Source organism: Dendrobates tinctorius, unplaced genomic scaffold, assembly GCF_039654945.1.
Source record: "Dendrobates tinctorius isolate UK_male_01 unplaced genomic scaffold, ASM3965494v1 ptg000003l, whole genome shotgun sequence".
NCBI lineage: Eukaryota > Metazoa > Chordata > Amphibia > Anura > Dendrobatidae > Dendrobates > Dendrobates tinctorius.
In genome coordinates this window covers 78563138-78576257 of record NW_027361671.1, presented here as the reverse complement: position 1 = coordinate 78576257, position 13120 = coordinate 78563138, and the positions used below count along the sequence as shown (strand labels likewise).

The 13120-nt window shown below is 45.4% G+C and overlaps 1 long non-coding RNA gene across 1 annotated transcript in view; it reads left to right on the top strand.

The window, feature by feature from the left end:
* Positions 1–13120, top strand: part of LOC141091811 (uncharacterized) — a 69629-nt gene that overhangs the window by 42760 nt on the left and 13749 nt on the right. The window contains exon 2 of the long non-coding RNA XR_012232594.1: positions 9333–9441. This is a non-coding gene — a long non-coding RNA (uncharacterized lncRNA). The remainder of the gene's footprint in view (positions 1–9332; positions 9442–13120) is intronic.

The window sequence follows — 13120 nt, the reverse complement described above, 5'->3', positions numbered from 1 at the left end:
AGATAAATCCCAAAAATGAAATCCTCTGTACACCAAAGAGGCATTTCGATCCCTTAACAAACAGGGAATTCTCCATCAAAATCCAGAACACAGTCCGGACGTGTTCCACATGAGAATCCCAATCCCTAGAAAAGATCAAAATATCATCCAGATAGATGATCAAAAACTTATCCACAAAGTCACGGAAAATATCATTCATAAAGGAGTGGAAGACAGAAGGAGCATTAGTGAGCCCAAAAGGCATCACCAGGTACTCAAAATGTCCCTCCAGAGTATTAAACGCCGTCTTCCATTCATCCCCGTGCTTGATGCGAATAAGATTATACGCCCCCTTGAGGTCAAGCTTAGTAAACCAGCAGGCACTCTTAACTCTGGAGAATAAATCAGACATCAGAGGTAACGTGTACTGATATTTAACCGTCATCTTGTTAAGGGAACGATAATCAATACACGGTCTTAATGAACCATCTTTCTTGGCCACAAAAAAAACCCAGCACCTAAAGGTGACGAGGATGGTCTTATATGACCCTTCTCCAACGACTCCTTAATATAGGATCGCATAGCATCATGTTCGGGTACTGATAAGTTGAAAAGCCGACCCTTGGGAAATTTACACCCAGACATCAACTCAATTGCACAGTCATGACTCCTATGAGGAGGCAAAGACGCCGACTTGCTCTCACTAAATACATCAGAAAAATCGGCTAGATAATCAGGAATATCATGAGACTGAGGAGAGGTGGAGAAAACAGGAGCGTCCCTAAGAACACACTGACAACCCCAACTCACCACAGACCCAGATTTCCAATCCAAAACTGGATTATGAGTTTGCAACCAAGGAAAACCCAGAACAATAATATCATGCAAATTATGCAGCACCAAAAATTTACAATTTTCTTGGTGGTCTGGGGCAACTCGCATTGTCACCTGGGTCCAAAACTGAGGTTTATTCTCCGCCAAAGGAGTAGCATCAATACCCCTCAAAGGAATAGGCATCCGCAAAGGCGTCATGGAAAAACCACAACGTTTAGCAAAGTCCAAATCCATCAGATTCAACGCTGGTCCTGAATCCACAAAAGCCTTCGTGGAAAACGTGGATAAGGAGCAGATCAGTGTAATTGCCAAAAGAAAATTAGGTTGTACACTGTCCACAGCAAATGTGTGTGCGAAACGTTTCTCTCATTTAGGGCAGCCAGAAATAGTATGAGAGACGTCTCCACTGAAAAAACACAGCTTATTGCGCCTTCTAAACTCCTGATGTTGCACCCTAGACAAAACCCCATCATATTGCATACGTTCAGATGTTTGTTCAAAAGGTGGCAGCGCCTCCCATGTAGTTTTACACTCACATAAACGCCGATCAACTTGAATGGCTAATGATATAGAATTATCCAGACCAGAGGGAACAGGAAATCCCACCATAGCATCTTTTACGGTCTCTGATAAACCCTTCCGAAAGAGAACTGCCAATGCACTATCATACCATGTAGTAAGGACCGCCCACTTTTGGAATTTTTGACAGTATAACTCTGCAGAATCCTGACTCTGGTTTAATGCCAACAGGGTTCTCTCAGCTTGATCAACAGCATTAGGTTCATCATACAACAACCCCAAGGCTTGAAAAAATGCATCCACATTAGTCAGAATAGGATTTTCAGATGTCAGAGAAAAAGCCCAATCCTGGGGATCGCCGCGCAGCAAGGAGATGACAATTTTAACCTGCTGCACAGAGCTCCCCAATGAGTTAGGCTTCAAGGCCAGAAATAATTTCCAATTATTCTTAAAATTCAGAAATTTAGACCGATCCCCAGAAAACACATCAGGAGTAGGGATCTTAGGTTCAGCAGCATGTGACTGAATGAGGTAGGTGGAAATTCCCTGTACTTCACAAGCAAGTTGCTCCACATGATCAGACAATTGCTTAATCTCCATTAGGAAAAAAAAAAAATCCTCCTACGGCCCCAGAGAAAAAGAGGAAAAAATATGAAAAAAATTCTGACACTTTTTTTTTTTTAACAACTTTTTCCTGCTTTTGAGTACCCTAGAATCTGCGGTAAGGCTGGTGATTCTGTTATGAATGGGTCAACGAGGAGAAAAAAACAAAACAAGCTAAGTCACAGAAAACCAGAGAGTTTGGTAACTATGCAGATTGCAGATCCCTGATCCTAACCACACAACTAGCAGCAGCCGTGGAGCGTACCTACGATGATCCTAGACGCTTCATCACAGCTGGAGAACTACATAAGCCTGAAGCAAGAAAAGGGGAAAACTAACTGCCCCAGAGCAGACCCCAAAGGAAAGACAGCCCCCACACATGTATTGACGGAGAAACAAGATGAAAGCACAAACACAGGCAGGAAAATAGGCTGAGCAAACGATGGGGCCCAAACTATCTAGAAAGGATAGGAAAGGAAAGACACTGTCTGCAATCTGCAAAAAACCCTACAAAAATAATGTCCAATACTTCTGATAGCAAAATTAACTCTGAAGTCACTAGACTTCTCCCACTATATTAGCACTCTGAAATATTCTGAGGCAGAGCAAAAAGAGGCCAATCTAATAAGGGACAAAAAGCAAATTGGCAAATACAGGTAAATAAGAGTGGAAATTCAGCACAGCCACAGCCGCAGCCGTGGCTGGCTGACCACACAAAAAACTGAATAGACCAACAAAATAAAGTGTGAACATTAGCAGAAAAACTTAGCTTTAGATGACTGGAACAGAGCTGAAAACGAAGACCTGACAAGCCAGAAGGAATCACCTGCACCAGAATAGGGAGTCGGCTGTCTTAAATCCAGTCTGAGATTCCTGAGGTCCAATCGTCATCCTCATTATCAGGTGGCAGATTTCTACTGATTAAATCAGCCTCACTACCTCCTGTTACCACCAGAGGGAGCCTGGCAGGAGAACTCACAACTGGTGGACCAGAAAATGAACTCACAACAGTGGTTAAATGTCTAAGCATGCAACTGGTATTCAAATTTCTGAGATTTTTCCCTCGGCTAAAGGTCCTTCTTACAGATAACCTTTGCCTCATCAGTAGGATTTTGGACAAAGAAGTGCCACACTGCACTCTTCCTACTATGGAATAAATTTTCAGGGCTTGCACGCTGTGCTAATTTGACCGTGTGGCCAAGCTGTCCTGCACCTCTTTTGGATTTTGTTCCACGTTTTTGGACAGCTACGGGCCTGCCAGATAACCACTGCTGCGATGTCAATGCCTGCTGCAGATCCTTCTCCTCATCTGAGCTATTGCCAGCGGCACCCTCCTCCCCAATGGATGCCAATCCGGGTCAACAACTGGGTCATCCATCACCTCCTCTTCAATTTCATCTGCACCTTCCTCTGTGTCACCGTGTAAGGTGGTATAGTATGTGGGAAGGGGCATCTGAGTTTCATCAGGGTCAGATTCTGGATCAGTAGACTGCGAGGGCAATGTAGTGCTGTGGATCAATGTACCAGCAGAATCATCTAGCAGTGGCTGTGCATCAGCGCACTCCATGTCAGATTCATCTTGGACTGGGAAATTCAGGATTTGACTGGATTACCCAGGCATGGTATGTGAAAAGAGCACCATGGAGTAATCTGAAGTGTGGGCTGCCGCATCCTTCACTTTTGGTGGGGGTGAAGGACACAAGGAAAGGTATTTTTCCTGACCAGAACCCTGCACTGATGTGCTTGCAGGTTTTGAAAGTTCAGAAAAGTAGGCAATAGAGCTGGTGGCTGTTTTGGCAATGTAAGCCAAAACCTGTTCCAGCTTTAAAAGTGGTTTTCCTACTCCCAGAAAAGGGAATCTTACAGGCCTTCTTGTGCCAGATGATGATGCAGGCTCAACACCTCCTGCCTTAGCTGCTATTGTGCTTTTGGCATAACCAGCAGATGCACCACCTCCACCATCAGTACAAGATGCCCCCCGCCTCTTCCACCATACTTCCTCATGTTTGTGAAAATGTAGCAAAAATACCAGCAGATATATGGTACTGTATGAGGAGCGTACAGCTGTGTAAGGTGTAGGTAAAAATTTAAATCTCCGTATATATTTCCTTAGTCACAGATGTTCTCCCAGCATGTATTTGACCGTAATCCAACCAACAGATATACGGTACTGTATCAGAAGTGGACAGCTCTATACGGTGTATGAATGGAAAAATGAAAATCTCCGTCTATTTTTAAACAGAGTCATACCCAGATAGCATGCATTTGTCCGTGATACCAGCCGGTACACGGTAGTGTGTGAGGAGCATACAGCACTATACGGTGTATGTATGGAAAATTTTAAATCTCCGTCTATTTTTTTACGGAGTCACACACACACGCTGTCTCTGTATAGATTTGACCGTAAGACAAACGCCAGATATACGATACTGTTTGAGAAGTGGGCAGCTCTATATGATGTATGTATGGAAAATTTTAAATCTCCGTCTTTTTTTTACGGAGTCAACAGCAGATAGAAATGTCCGTCTGTGTATTTACGCACTCACACACACATGCGCTGTCTCTGTATAGATTGGACCGTAATCAAACAGCAGATATACGATACTGTTTGACAAGCGGACAGCTCTATACCGTGTATGTATGGAAAATTTTAAATCTCCGTCTATTTTTCTACGGAGTCACACACAGATAGCATGTATATGTCTGTGATACCAGCCGGTACATGGTAGTGTGTGAGGAGCGTACACCTCTATACTGTGTGTGGAAAAATGAACCCTCTGTAACTGTGCAGAAAATCAGAATAAAAGTTTTTTTGCTTTTTAAAAAGCAATCTGCACAGGAGTGTGCACGCAGCAATGCAGCTATCAGGTAGCCTTATAAGGTAGCCTAATAACCACCAGCACTGCTGCACACACAAAAATCCTCCCCTGTCACTACACACTAACTGTACAGTTGAAATCGCTATCAGAAGAAGCACAGTTTTTTTTTCTTTGTTGCCTAATGCTCTCCCTATTGAGAATCAGCAGCAGCAACCTCTCCCTATGCTAAGATCGGCAGAAGTAACATGGTGGTCGGCAGTCAGGGCTTTTATAGCCACTGTGACGCCACACAAAGCAAGCCAATCACATGAATGCCCTTCTCTAAGATGGTGGTGGCCGCTGCCGATGTCATCGCGTTGCCCACAGTGTGCGTCCTTGATGATTGGCTGAGAAAAGGCTCTGGAAGCATCATAGGAAACGCGACTTTGGCACGTGGGTCGCGACCTCATGGCCGACCTCACGCTATGGTCGGGTTTCGATCGGCGAAACCCGACTTTAGCGAAAGTTGGCGACTTATCAATTTGACCGACCCGTTTTGCTCAACTCTTCTCACAAATGCTTTCGTAGATGAATGGGAAAAATTTGCCAGACACTCTTTAAATCGTGTAGAAAGTTTCCCAAGTGAGTGAAATCTTTTATAGCTGCAAAGGGGCAACCAACTGTACATTAATGCCAAATATTCTGTTGTCATGAAAACTCCTGTAGGTGTAATAGATAGGTGTCCCTACACTTTTATCCATATAGTGTATTTTTGGCACATTTCCCAACAAAACATAACCATTCCCTCTTTTGTAGACATGTCTAAGGTGTTGAGTTGGATTAAAATGTCTATTTTTTTGGCGCTTTTTTTGATGAATATATCTAGGATGATTTGTGCCAAAATTCTGGCACATCTAGCACCTGCTCTCCGTACAACTCCGATAATAAATAATCTCCATTCAGTTCTATTTATGGTACTTGGTGAACTGTGATCGTCACACGCTGTTACTATTTACCTGTAAATAGGTAGCTCATCTGAGTCATGTACGAGCACTTAGAAGGGATGTTTGGTGTATATATATTTACCGCATACCCTCTGTGTTATCTTAACACCAAAGATTTAATACTAATTGCATCAACACAGGACAAAACAAATGTTCACACATCCTCCGGCTGTAAACTTCTTGCTACTTTGTACATTATAATTCCAGATCAACCTGCATAAACCAGCTAGCACTCAGACAGGATAACTAATAATCGAAAACAATAGGTGCCCACATCTAAGGGAAACCTATGAGAAAAGGAAATTATACAGTGCAATGAAGTTTAGTGACTTGTATAACCGCAGATGGCCAACAGACTTGTGAAATCACATGGGTCAGTATGATCTCTTCCATGAGATCTCAGCACGGATAATAATAGACACTGGGAATTTACAATTTAAAGAACTCCTGTTTGCTCTCCTGACCTGACCATTTAACTGAAGCAAAAAGTTTTGTGTGTCCTTCCTTAAAACTTTGTATTGTGCCATTATTATGCTAAAAAATGTGTTAAGAAAGTAACAAGAAGCTATCAGTTGACCAAATCCTGACATGTGAATATGGTTAACACTCCTATTAATGCCGACTGACCACATAAGGACACATCCCCAGGGGAATGGAAAGGCCAATTTTCATATTTATTCATACTCTAGCTGAAGAGCCCGGCGTTGCCTGGGCATAGTAACCAACTGTGGCTAGTTATAACAAATTATAATGATTATATTGCACGTAAAAAACGTGCATCTAATCCTATCCTGTGTGATACTGACAGCTGAGCCGTGTATCTAATACTATTCTGTGTGATACTGTCTGCTGAGCCGTGTATCTAATACTATTCTGTGTGATACTGTGTGCTGAGCTGCATATCTAATCCTATCCTGTGTGATACTGACTGCTGAGCTGTGTATCTAATCCTATCCTGTGTGATACTGCCTGCTGAGCCATGTGTCTAAAGGGGCCTTTACACATAGCGATATCGCTAGCGATATCGGTAAAGCGTCACCGATTTTGTGACGCAGCAGCGATATCGCTAGCGATATCGCTATGTGTGATACTTACCTCCGACCGGCTCCCCCGCTGTCTGTCGCTGATCATGCGAGATCATGCAGCTCCATTTCTCATCAGGCACTTCCTGCTGGGCTTCCTGCTGGCGCTGACGAGCGACGTGTGGACGCAGGCGGGAGGACGTCAGGATCGCCGCGTTTGAAAGGTAAGTAACGGCCGCTGCTGCGTCGCTACATCGCTGTGAGATCTGCCTGTGTGGCAGCTCACTAGCGACCATTTAGTGATGCACCAGCGATCCTGACCGGGTCGTATCGTTGTCGGGATCGCTGGTGCATCGCTAAATGTAAAGGGGCCTTTATCCTCTCCTGTGTGATACCGACTGCTGAGCTGTGTATCTAATCCTATCCTGTGTGATACTGACTGTTGAGCCGTGTAACTAATCCTATCCTTTGTGATACTGGGCTCCCCCTGCAGTCTGTGTCAGAGGGTGGTCTGTGTTGGCACGGTAATAAATTGTGTTATTTCCAGCTTTACAGAAGGACGATAGCACCATAGAACTGATAAGAATAATAGGCCTCAGTTACCACAACTGTCTACAAAGAAAACTGTTGCTGATAGCGAACAATCACAGCTCATTTTTCATTTTTTAAACAGCTCTGGGACAGCGTGGCGAGTTTTGAGTGGCGTCTTTTGTGTTTCGACTTTTATGTGGCGAGGTTGGTGTATGTGTGGTGAAATGTGTGCTGAGGGTGGTATATGTGTTGAAGCACGTGGTAGGGTGTGGCGCATTTTGGCATTTTGTGTGTGTGTTCATATCCCCGTGTGGTGAGTATCCCATGTCAGGGCCCCACCTTAGCAACTGTACGGTATACACTGTTTGGCGCCATCGCTCTCATTCTTTAAGTCCCCCTTGTTCACATCTGGCAGCAGTCAATTTGCCTCCAACACTTTTCCATTCACTTTTTCCCCATTATGTAGATAGGGGCAAAATTGTTTGATGAATTGGAACGCGCGGGGTTAGGCTATGTTCACACGTAGCGGAACTCTCGCGGAAATTACCGCGAGAATTCTGGAATTCCATTCTGCGGGAAAATCGCATTTTAAATTCCCGCGATTTTCCCTTGGAAAAAATAGCATTTTGCAAGCGTAATTAGCTTGCAGAATGCTAGCGTTTTCCAAGCGATCTGTAGCATCGCTTGGAGAACTGATTGACAGGTTGGTCACACTCGTCAAACATAGTGTTTGACGAGTGTGACCAACTTTTTACTACTGAGGCCGCCTATGCAGCATCAATAGTAAAAGATAGAATGTGAAAAAAAAAAAAAAATGGTGTTATTCTTACCTTCCGACATCCCGCGCAGCCGTTCCCAGTAATCCTTTGCGAAAATGCCCGCGATGACGTGCGTTCTCGCGGGATCGCGACATCCCGCGGTAATTCGCGATGACGTCGCGCGAATGACCGCGAGACTTCGTGATCCCGCGAGAACGGACGCCATCGCGGGCATTTTCGCAAAGGATTACTGGGAACGAGAGCGTGGAGAGAGGCGGGCAGGCTGCGCGGGACGTCGGAAGGTGAGAATAACAATATTTTTTATTTTAAATTCTATTTTTCACAGGGATATGGTACCCAAAGCCCGGAGGACACTCTCCTCTCCTCCGGACCGTGGGTACCATCCGCAATTGTTCTGCTTACTTTCCGCATGTTGTGCACAGCCACATGCGGGAAGTAAGCGGAACAATGCATTCCTATGGGTGCGGGATCGCCACGATTCCGCAAAATTAATGAGCATGCTGCGATTCCACCGTGGTAAAAACCGCAGCATTAGCACAGCATTGCGGAATCCCATAGGAATGCATGGGATGCTTATTTTTCGCGTTTTCGCAGCAAAATCGCGCGGTTAAAACCGCCGCGGAAATGCGAAAAAAACGACACGTGTGAACTCAGCCTTAAAATTTCGCCTCACATCATAGCCTATGACGCTCTCGGGGTCCAGACGTGTGACTGTGCAAAATTTGGTGGCTGTAGCTACGACAGTGCAGATGCCAATACATACACTTTTCCCCCATTATGTAGATAGGGGCAAAATTGTTTAGTGAATTAGAACGCGCGGGGTTAAAATTTTGCCTCACAACATAGCCTATGACGGTGTGGATGCCAATCCCGGACATACATACATACACACCCACATTGAGCTTCGTATATTAGATTGCGAGGAGAAATAGCAGGAGAAAAGCACATTGCAGAGGAATGAGAAAAGATGCTCTGGAATAGGTAATAAATGGTGAATACAAGCATTTATTAAAACTTACACGCAAAGAGTTGTAACAAATATTTAAAGAGTTATTCACAAAATCTTAAATCATGCCCCTTCCCATGAGCTTACTAATAGCTGGTGGGCTGACTGCTGGGAATCCCCCACGTTCCCGAGATCAGGACTCTAGAACCCGAGAACTGGGCTCTGCCTGGAGAAGAGATGTGCATATTCGACCTCTGCTGCTATTATTCTCTATAGAATTGGTAGAAATAGCTGACTGTTCTGCTTTATTTTCTCAGACAGTATCATAGGCAATGAATGAAGCTGAAATCGATAATGTGCAGCTCCGCTCCACTGAAGATGAACTCTGCAGAGCTCAGTTTACAGAGCCTTGATCTCAGCATCACAGTGAGTCCCAGTATCTGGACTTCCATATTGGAATAACACTTTAAGATTATTGCTTTTTTCAGCATTTGATTTGGATTTTAATAATCTATGGTGCCAACTAGAGATGAGCGAACCCGAACTTCATATCAGCTCCAAAGTTCGAGTTCCCATTGTTTTCATTGGGGTTCGAGTGCAGTTTCAAGTTCAGGTACAGTCCTGGTACCAGAACCCAAACTTCCCTGGGTCTGCTCAACCCTAGAACCAATTAATCAAAGCTTTTATGACAGGAAACAAGTGAAGTCACAAAATGTTGCATCTTTTGGGGATTCATGCCAGTTTGAATCAGCTCTATCAGACTAAGGCCTCTTTCACACATCAGGTTTTCGGCGTCAGGCGCGATTCGGCGCTTTTGGCTAAAACCGGATCCGGCGAAATGCAATGCCGGATCCAGTTTCCCCCCCATTGACTTGCATTAGAGCCGGATCGAGCCGGATGGCCATGCGTTTCATCCGATTTTCGCCGGATCTGGCAATGTGACGCGATCCGGCGTCTGGAAAAAACGGCTACTGTAACGTTTTTTGTCTCCGGCGAAAAAGCCGGACACGCCGGATCCGGCGTGTCCGGCTTTTTCATACAATGAAAGCCTATGAGCGCCGCAATGCGCCTGATCCGGCGACAGCCGGATCCGGCGGCCGGATCCGGTTTCTTTGGTCTGAGCATGCTCAGTAGCTCTGCCCACAGGACATATATAAAAGCAAGACAATGGGACCCTCAGCCACACCCAACATGCCACCCAAGCCAAGAACCAGGAGCAGGAGAAGGCAGCAGACATCTGCAGCAGCAGCACCATCAGCACCACCCCAAATGGAGCAGCATGCTGAACAACGGGAGGGGAGTCCAGCAGCAGATGAGAGACGGTAATTATCAAATCCCCCATTCCTCCAAACTAGGGCTATGGAATATCAAGATATTCATTGGCCCTTTGTTTCTCTTTATTCAACAGCCGCCCAATAGATGCAGCAGCAGCAGCAATGGCAGCAGCAGAAACACCACCCACAGCCATGGAGTCTGGCCATGAGGAAGACAGCACATCTTCTGGGAGCCCTCCCTCGCATCGTCAGCGTTTGACGGTAAGTTTTTATTTCCAAAATCCATCATCTCTGTAATATATGTGTATTCATTGCCTTTTATTTCAAAACAGGAATCACAAGATGAAGAGGAGCTCCCAGAAGAAGAAGGAAGGGGTGGACAGACACTTGGAGTGGGCTCACAATTGGTAAGTTTTTTGCATCAAACGCAGAAACACAACATCACACTACACACAACACATAGAAAACAATGTTCTGCAGACCACACACAGCAAACAAATGCCTACATCCAAAGACATAACATTTTTTGTTTTCTTCTCTAGTCTTCCCAATCTGGTGCTCGGCCAAGAGGTCCTCGCAGTGCCTCCTAGGGTCGTCGGCGACAGCAACGCGGCGGTCACCAGCGTGTAAGTATAAATATTTTTGCTTTGTTTTTTTTGCACTTTTTATTTCATTTCTTTTGTGGAGGCTAATTATGTTATTTTTGTCTTTTTCTTTAACAGCCTTCACAGCGTGCTCCCGACTCTGACGGTGAGGATGGAGGGATTGATGTGGACCGCCTCATCGATCTCGTCAGAGAAAGGGAGCCGCTCTGGAATATGGCTGACCGCCGCCACGCTGACCTGATCGTTACCCGACGACTCTGGGAGGAAATCTGTTTGCTCCTTGTGGACCGCTGGGAGGACCTCGAAGCTCGGGCCCAGATTAAAGAGCGTAAGTATATACAGTACCGGTTGCTTGATTTAGACCAGTGTTTCCCGAACTCCAGTCCTCGTGGTCCCCACGGATCATGTGTTCAGGATTTCTATTTACTTTGGAAATCCTGAAAACATGACCCCTGGGGACCATGAGGATTGGAGTTTGGGAAACACTGATGTTGTATACTAACCACTTTGTCCTTTCTCGCTTCAGGGGAGAGAATTGTGAAGCGGTGGCGGTCTGTGAGGGATCGTTTCAAGAAGGAGTTCAATAAAGAGATGCGGGCCCCGAGTGGATCTGGAGGACGCAGGAGCAAGTACAAGTACGCACGAGCTCTGTCGTTCCTCCGAGAGACAATGCTCACCAGAAGGTAAATATTACACATCACATGTGACAAAAAAATGTTTAGATGTAACTTTTTTTTTTCAGCCAGGGCCATACCATGTCACTATTTTAATTGTTTTTTTTTCTCTTTATTCCACAGCACGGTGAGCAGCACTCGGGAGCCTGCACGATTGGACCCTTCTGAGGCGATCCCTGAGGAGACCGGCACCGAGGGACACTTCGACCGCCCCGGTACATCTGCACCTTCCCAGCCTTCCCACACATTCGACCCATCTGTCCCATCCACCAGCACAGGAGCATCGTGGCCGCCTACATTACATGAAGCTGCTGGTGAGGAGATCGCTTTCCCTTTACCCCACCCTTCTGCCCCTGCCACCTCTAGTACACCTGCGGGTACTGGGCGGCAGCGGCAGAGGGGTCAGGAAAAGAGTTATGCGCCAGAGTTCTTGCATCTGAATGCATCTTTCCAGAACTGTCTAAAAGTCTTGTCAGAGCAAATCTCCGCAGGCTTTCAGCAGATCAACTCCAGCATTCTGGAGGTGAAGACACTTCTGCAAACCATGCATTCAGAAGCAAGTTCTTCGCCAAACCACACCTTTTTCAGGTCTGTTGTGGAGCGCATGGCAACACTATCTCCTACCCAGCAGATGCATGTAATGCATTTGTGCCACGGTGCTCTACAGCAGGTTACCTCCCAACCTCCACCTCCCACCACTGTAGTTCCTCCACCTGCACCCCCTCCAGCCACTTTCCATCATCCCCCCTCCTATTACATCTGCACCCCCTCCAGCCACTTTCCATCCTCCCCCTCCTATTACATCTGCACCCCCTCCAGCCACTTTCCATCCTCCCCCTCCTATTACATACCAGCAACCTCCCCAGTACCAGCAACCTCCCCAGTACCAGCAACCTCCCCAGTACCAGTCATCTCCCCACTTCCAGCAACCTGCCCCGTATCAAACTCCTTCCCCGTACCAAACTCCTTCTCCGTACCAAACTCCTTCCCCATACAACTTTCCATCAACATCATCTGCTCCTACAGTCCCTGCCCAACCCTCCACTCCTCCGCCCACCACCTCTTCTGCCTCCCACATGTCCACCCATTCTGTAGCTTTTTCCACACCATCACCTCTAACTGTTCCTTCCCCACCACGATCCCAATCCTCTCTCCACACTCCCAGTGTCGAAGTGTCCCGCAGCCCCTCCAGCAGTATTTCCACCCCACACTACACAGATTTATGATGTGTTTTGTAATAAAAATGCCCATGTTTTTTTCAAACCTTTATTAAAAAAGTTTTTTTAACTTTAAAAACAGTTTACAAACAAAAAAATATTTTAAATAAAAGTTAAATTATTGTTTACACTGGTTGTCTGTCATTTCTTTCTGTGGCGAAATATGTTTAAAAAAAAGGTTAAATAAAGGGTATTTAAAAGGTAAAAAGGTATTCAAAACCAGGTATATAACTGAGGGTAAATTTTAGCTTTTTGCCACAGTTGTGTTCCTGGTTGTGTTTGAAGCAAAGTATTTCACCTAAAAAGTTGTGTTTATTGTTGGTGATTTCCTAACA